Source organism: Tamandua tetradactyla, chromosome 18 (genome assembly GCF_023851605.1).
Source record: "Tamandua tetradactyla isolate mTamTet1 chromosome 18, mTamTet1.pri, whole genome shotgun sequence".
In the NCBI taxonomy this organism is placed as follows: domain Eukaryota; kingdom Metazoa; phylum Chordata; class Mammalia; order Pilosa; family Myrmecophagidae; genus Tamandua; species Tamandua tetradactyla.
In genome coordinates this window covers 2,226,700-2,234,862 of record NC_135344.1, presented here as the reverse complement: position 1 = coordinate 2,234,862, position 8,163 = coordinate 2,226,700, and positions in this window count along the sequence as shown.

Sequence of the window (8,163 nt, the reverse complement as noted above, 5' to 3'; positions counted from 1 at the left end):
TATGGTAATTCTATATTTAACTTTCTAAGGAACTGTTAAACTGTCCTCCACAGCAGCTGCACCGTTTTACTTCACTCCAAGAATGAACAAGTGTTCCTAATTCTCTTTATCCTCTCCAACATTTGTAATTGTCTGTGTTTTTAAAATAGTAGTCATTCTAGGAGGAGTGAAATTTCATTAGGGTTGTTATCTGCTTTTAATTTGCAAATAATTGATTTTTAACAAGTAGATTTTATTTTTAAAGCAGTTTAAGTGTATAGAAAGGTTGCACATAAAGTACATGGAATTTCTATATGCCCTATCTCATCCTGTCCAGCTCCTCCCCACGCCACAGGTTCTACTATTAATATCTCACATTAGGCTAGTCCATTTAGTATAACTGGTGAACCAATATTGATACATGATTATTAACTGAAGTCCATGGTCTACTTCTTTGGGTTGTACAGTTCTATGGATAAGTAATGTCATGTATCTACCATTACAGGAAAGTACAGAATAGTTTCATCTCCCTAAAAATGTCCTGTATTCTACCTACTCCCTCCCTCCTCCCCCAAACTCCTGGTAACCACTGGTCATTTTACTGTTTCTATAGTTTTGCCTTTTCCAGAGTGTCACATAGTTGGAATCCTACAGTATGTAACTTTTCAGACAGACTTCTTTTACTTAACAAAATACATTTAAGTTTCTTTCATGCATTTTTTTTTACTTAATAGCTCATTTCTTTTTATACCTGAATAGTATATACATTAACCTCTTGAAGGACATCTTGGTTGCTTCTAATTTTTGGCAATTATGAATAAAGCTGCTACACACATTCATGCACAGGTTTTTGTGTGAACCTAAGTTTTCAACTCATTTGGTTAAACACCTAGGAGTGTGATTGTTGGATCACGTGGTAAGCCTATGTTTAGTTTTGTATGAAATTGCTTGACTATTTTTTTTCGAACTTGCTGCAGCATTTCAAACTCCCACTAGCAGTGGGTGAGAGTCCCTATTGCTCCACATTCTTTTCCAGCATTTGGTGGTATTGGAATTTTGGATTTTAGCTCTTCTGATAGGTGTGCAGTGTATCTTATTTTAATTGGCAATTCCCTGATGACACGTGATGAGCATCTTTTCCTATACTTAATTTACCATCTTCATATGTTCTTTGATCAGGTGCCTGTTCAGCTCTTTTGCCCATTTTGTAATTGGGTTATTTGTTATTGCTAAATTTTAAGAGTAGTTTGTATATTTTGAATACATGTGTTTTGTAAATATTTTTTTTCCCAATCTGTGGTTTGTCTTTTCATTCTCATAAGTGTCTTTCACAGAACAGAAGTTTTACATCTTAATAAAGTCCAACTTACGAATTTTTTCCTTCATATATCTTGCTTTTGGCATTGTAACTAGAAGTCATCACCGAACCTCAGGTCACCTGGATTTCCTCCCTGTTATCTTCTACAGTTGTATATTTTTGTATTTTACATTTAGGTCTATTATCCATTGTGCTGGTTTGAAAGGAAGCATGCCCCCTAAGAAAAGCCATGTTTTAATATAAATCCCATTTCATAACGGTAGAATAATCTCTATTCAGTACTGTATGTTTGAAACTGTAATGAGATCATCTCCCTGGATGATGTGATTTAGTCAAGAATGGTTGTTAAACTGGATTAGGGGACAACATGTCTCCACCCATTTGGGTGGGTCTTGATTGGTTTATGGGAGTCCTGTAAAAGAGGAAACATTTTGTAGAGAGAGAGAGAGATTCAGAGAGAGCAACACTATGAAGCAGAGAGTCCACCAGCCAGCGACCTTTGGAGATGAAGAAGGAAGATGCCTCCCGGGGAGCTTCATGAAACAGGAAGCCAGGAGAGAAAGCCAGCAGATGACGCTGTGTTCGCCATGTGCCCTTCCAGCTGAGAGAGAAGCCCTTACTGTGCTCACCATGTGCCTTCTCACTTGAGAGAGAAACCCTGAACTTCATCGGCCTTCTTGAACCAAGGTATCTTTCCCCGATGCCTTTGATTGGACATTTCTATAGACTTGTCTTAATTGGGACATTTTCTCAGCCTTAGAACTGTAAGCTAGCAACTCATTAAATTCCTCTTGTTAAAAGCCATTCCATTTCTGGTATATTGCATTCCTGCAGCTAGCAAACTAGAACAGTGTACCATTAGCATTTGAGGTAATTATTGATATAGTTTAATTAATATCTCCAATATTTGTAACTGTTTTCTATTCACTGCCGTTGTTCATTGTTTCTTTTTTTTTTGTCTTCCACTCTTTTTTTTTTTTGCCTTTTCTTGCTGTAATTGAACATTTAAAATTATTTCTGTTCTTTCTTAGCATATCACTTATACTTCTCTTTAAAATATTTTTAGTGGTCTCCTTAAAGTTTGCAACAATATATATATACAACTAATCTAAGTCCACTTTCAAATAACACTCATGGGTTATTTGAAAGTAGATTTTCATGGGTGGTGCCAGGTACTTCATAATCAAGTATTCCCAACTCCTCCTCCCAGTACAACCTTACTACCTGACGCTTCACCATAGGATCCACAGGCTGTAATCAGCCAATATACTGAATAAGATCATTTTGAACAAACTGTTACCTGTTGATGAGTTGAGAATAACAAAAATAAAAGATTTTATTTTACCTTCATGTATTCCTTCTTGAACACTTTTCTTTATGTAGATTCAAGCTCTGATTTGGTTTGGTAGTTTCCCCTGTGACCTCAGTTCTCTGACAGATCTAAGAAGACTTCTTGATTTTCAGTTTTCCTGATTTTTCTTTTTTTTTAATTAATTTTTAAAATTAAAAAAATATATTACAATAAAGAAACACAGATATTCTTAACATATGATCATTCCGTTCTATATATATAATCAGTAATACACAATATCATCACATAGTTGCATATTCATCATCATGATCATTTCTTAGAACATTTGCATGAATTTGGAAAAAGAAAAGACAACAGAAAAATAAAACAAAAACAGAAAAAAAATTATACGTACCATACCCCTTACCCCTCCCTTTCATTGATCACTAGCATTTCAAACTAAATTTATTTTAACATTTGTTCCCCCTATTTATTTTTATTCCATATGTTCTACTTGTCTTTTGACAAGGTAGATAAAAGGAGCATCAGACACAAGGTTTTCACAATCACACAGTCACACTGTGAGAGCTCTATTGTTATACAATCATCATCAAGAAACATGGCTACTGGAACACAGCTCCACATTTTCAGGCAGTTCCCTCCAGATTCTCCATTACACCTTGAATAACAAGGTGATATCTACTTAATGCATGAGAATAACCTCCAGGATAACCTCTCAACTCTGTTTGGAATCTCTCAGCCATTGACACTTTGTCTCATTTCACTCTCCCCCCTTTTTAGTTGAGAAGGTTTTCTCAATCCCTTGATGCTGAGTCTCACTCAGCTCATTCTAGGGTTTTTCTCAATCCCCTGATGCTGGTCTCAGTTCAGTCTAGGATTTCTGTCTACCTGATTTTTCTTGTTGCAAAGATGGAAGTGATGACTTCTAAGCTCTTTACATGTCAGTCCAGAAACCCCAAGTCTTGAGTCATTGATTTTAAATATTTTTTATTGTGAAATATAACCTATATACAAAGAAAAGAAAGAAAAAAGCAATATTTTTTAAAGTACACTTCATCACGTAGTTACAGAACAGATTTCAGAGTTTATTACTACCATTCCACTAGTTGAGATTTTTCCTTCAAGCTGCTCCAAAACCCTGGAGGCTAGAAGAAATGTTAATATACTGATTCAGCAGTCATACTAGTTTGTTAAATCCCATTTTCTCTGTTATACCTACTCCTTCTCCTTCAATCTTTCTCCCAATCTATAGGGATCTTTGGGCAATGCCTGTTCTGACTTTGTCATGTTGAAAAGTAGTATCAACACTAAAGAATAGAGGGATGTAATTATTTGATAACCTTGGAGAGGCCAGTTCCTCTGGGTTTCAGGATTTATCTTGCCTGGGAACTCTCTGGAGATTATAGGTTCTAGGAAAGCAAACTTAGTGCATGAAACTTTTATAGAGTCTCAGTTTGAGCTCTTGGTGTTCTTAAGAGTTAACAGGAGTGATGTTAGTTGGGATTTAGCAAATACATGGCAATTAGCACTATCCAACTGAAGCTTGCTGAAGTGTAGCCTCCAGAATAGCCTCCTGACTCTACGTGATCTCTCTTAGCCACTGATGTCTTATTTAATTACACTTCTTTTCCCCCTTTGGTCAGGAAGGTGTTGTTGATCCCACGGTGCCAGCCCAGCCTCATCCCCAGGAGTCATGTCCTATGTTGTCAGTGAGACTTTCACCCCTGGATGTCCCATCCTACATAGGAGAGAGGGAAATTATTTTCCTCGGAGTTGCTTAGAGAGAGAGAGCCTATACCTGGGCAACCAAAGAGGTTTCCATGAAGTGACTCTTAGGCCTCATTGTAGGTTGTCTTAGCTTCTCCAGTACAGAAATAAGTTTCATAAAGGCAAGCCTCAAAATCTAGGGCTTGGCCTATTCTTGGGAGTTCCCAATGGTTCTGAGGAATTGCAACTTCCACAGCAGCTGCACCATTATACATTCCCACCAACAGTGAGTACGTATTCCAATTTCCCCACACCCTCTCCAACACTTGAGTTTTCTGCTTGCTTAATAGCAGCCATTCTAATAAGTGTGAGGTGATATCTCATTGTAGTCTTAATTTGCTTCTCCCTTATAGCTAATGAAAATGAGCATCTCTTCATGTGCTTTTAAAGCCATCTGTATTTGCTCTTCAGAAAAGTGTCCATTCATTTCCTCTGCCCATTTTATAGTTGGGTTGTTTGTTCTTTGATTGTTAAGCTGTATAATTTCTTTATGTACACAGGATATGAAGCCTTTATCTGATCTGTGGTTTCCAAATATTTTCTCCCATTTAGTTGTCTGCCTCTTCAAATTTTTGACAAAGTCCTTTGAGGCACAGAAGCTCTTGATCTTAAGGAGTTTCCATTTATCTATTTTTTCTTTTCCTGCTCGTGTTTTAGGTATAAAGTTTAAGAAGTTACCTCCTATTACTATATCCTGAAGATGTTTTCTTGCATTTTCTTCTAGAAGTTTTATGGTACTGGCCCTTACTTTTAGGTCTTTAATCATTTTGAATTAATTTTTATATAGGATGTAAGGTAGGGTTCCTCTTTATTCTTCTGGCTACTGATTTCCAGTTCTCCTATCCTACTTATTGAATAAACTATTCTATCCAAGTTCAGTAGATTTGGGGGCCTTATCAAAGATCAATTGTCCATAGATGTAGTGGTGTATATCTGCACTCTTGAGTTGATTCCATCAGTCAATCTATCTTTCTGTCAGTAACATGTTGTTTTGACATGTCACTTTATAGTAAAGCTTTGAAGTCAGGAAATGTTATTCCTCCCACTTTGCTCTTCTTTTTAAGGATATCTTTAGCTATTTGGGTCTCTTTTGCTTCCAAATAAATTTGATAACTAGCTTTTCCAAGTCTCCCAGTAGGTTGTTGGGAGTTTTCTTGGTATTGTATTGAATCTATAGATCAATTTGGGTAGAACTGATATGTTAATGACATTCAACTTTCTTATCCATGAACATGGAATGTCTTTCCATCTATTTATGTCATTTTTAATTTCTTTTAGGAATGTTTTGTAGCTTTCTTATGTACAAGTCCTTGACATCCCTGGTTAGGCTTATTCCTAGATACCTGATTCTTTTGGTTGCTATTTTGAATGGATTTTTTTCCTTAAATTTCTCCTCAGAAAGCTCATTACTTGCGTATAGAAACATTACTGAGTTTTATACATTCATCTTGTATCTCACCACTTTGCTGAATTTGTAGCTTTATTGTAGATTTCTCAGGGTTTTCCAAGTATAGGGTCATGTCATTTGGAAATAATGAAAATTTTACTTCTTCCTTTCCTATTTGGATGCCTTTTATTTCTTTCTCCTGTCTAATCACTCCAGCTAGGACTTCTAGTACAATGGTGAGTAATAGTGGTGATAGTCAGCATCTTTGTTTCACTGTTGCTCTTAGGGGGAAAGCTTTCAATCTCTCACTGCTCAATATAATCCTGGCTATGGGTTTTTCATATATCCCCTTTATGATATTGAGGAAGTTTCCTTCAATTCCTACCTTTTGAAATGTTTTTATCAGGAAAGAATGCTAAATTTTGTTGAATGCTTTTTCAGCATCAATTGATATGGTCATGTGATTTTCCCCTTCTGATTTGTTATTGTGCTGGGTTATGTTGATTGACTTTTTTCTGTTGAACCACCCTTGCATTCCTGGTATAAATCTCACTTGTAATGTATTATTCTTTTAATGTGTCATTGGATTCAATTTGTTAGTATTTTGTTGAGAAATTTTGCATCTATGTTCTTTAGGAAATTGGTCTGTAGCTTTCCTTTCTTATAGCATTTTTATCTGGTTTTGGTATTACAGTGATGGTAGCTTCATAAAATGAGTTAGGTAGCGTTCCTTTTTTCTCAAATATTTTGTAACAGTTTGAGCAAGATTGTTGATAGTTCTTTTTGGAATGTTTGATAAAATTCCCCTGTGCAGCTATCAGTTCCTGGGCTTTTCTTTGTGAGAAGTTTTTTGATGACTGATTGAACCTCTTTATTTGTAATTGGTTTGTTGAGATCCTCTATTTCTTCTCAAGTCAGTATAGGTAGTTCATGTGTTTCTAGGAATTTATCCATTTCATCTAAGTTGTCTAATTTGTTGGCATATAATTGTTTATAATATCCTCTTATAATTTTTAAAATTTCTTCAGGATCCATGGTGGTGACTCCCCTCTCATTTCTGATTTTGTTTATTTGCCTCACTCTTTTTATTTGTCAGTCTAGTTAGGGAGCCATCAATTTGACTGATTTTCTCAAAGAACAACTTCGGTTTTTTTTTTTATTCTTTCTATTGTTTGCTGTTGTTGTCCTCCAATTCACTTATTTCTGCTTTAATCTTTGTTAGTTCTCTTCTTGTACTTGTTTTGGGGTTAATTTGCTGTCATTTCTCTAAATTCTCCAGCTGAGCAGTTAAGTCCTTGATTTTTGCTTGTTCTTGTTTTTCAATATAGGCATTTAGGGCAATAATTTCCCTCTCAGCAGGGATTATTTAAGAGTGTGTTGTTTAATCTCCATACACTTATAATAGCTCTGATTCTTTGGTTATTATTAATTTCCAGCTTCATTTCACTTTGTTCAGATAAAGTGCTGTTCTAGTTTGCTAGCTGCCAGAATGCAATATACCAGAAACAGAATGGCTTTTAAAAAGGGGAATTTAATAAGTTGCAAGTTTACATTTCTAAGACTGAGAAAATGTCCCAATTAAAACAAGTCTATAGAAATGTCCAATCTAAGGCACCCAGGGAAAGATACCTTGGTTCAAGAAGGCCGACGAAGTTCAGGGTTTTGCTCTCAAGTAAGAAGGCAGATGGCGAACAGTCAGGGTTTCTCTCTTATCTGGAAGGGCACATGGCAAATACAGCATCATCTGCTAGCTTTCTCTCCTGGCTTCCTGTTTCATGAAGCTCCCCAGAAGGTGTTTTTCTTCGTCATGTCCAAAGGTCGCTTGCTAGTGGATTCTGCTTCTCATGGCCAGGTCATTCTCTGCTCTCTCAGAATCTCCTCCTTTCTCCAGAATGTTTCTTCTTTTATAGGATTCCAGTAAATTAATCAAGACCCACCTGGAATGTATAGAAGACACATCTTCACCTAACTCAGCTTAACAACCACTCTTGATTGAGTCACATCTCCAGGGAGATAATCTAATTACAGTTTCAAACATACAGTACTGAATAGGGATTAGAAGAAATGGCTGCTTTTACAAAATGGAATTAGGATTAAAACATGATGTTTCTAGGGTACATACATCCTTTCAAACTGGCACAAGTGCTTTGGATAATTTCAATCTTATTAAATTTATAAAGACATTTTGTGTCCCTACATATGATCTGTCCTGGATAACATCCCATGTGCACAAAAGAAGAATATATCATCATGTTTGGAGGTGCAATAATCGACATTTGTCAACTAAGTCTGATTCATTTATCACATTGTTTAAGTTCTCCATTTCCTTGCTGGTCCTCTGTCTGGATCTATATCTATAGAGGAGAGTGGTCTATTGAGGTCCCCCACTATTATTGTTGA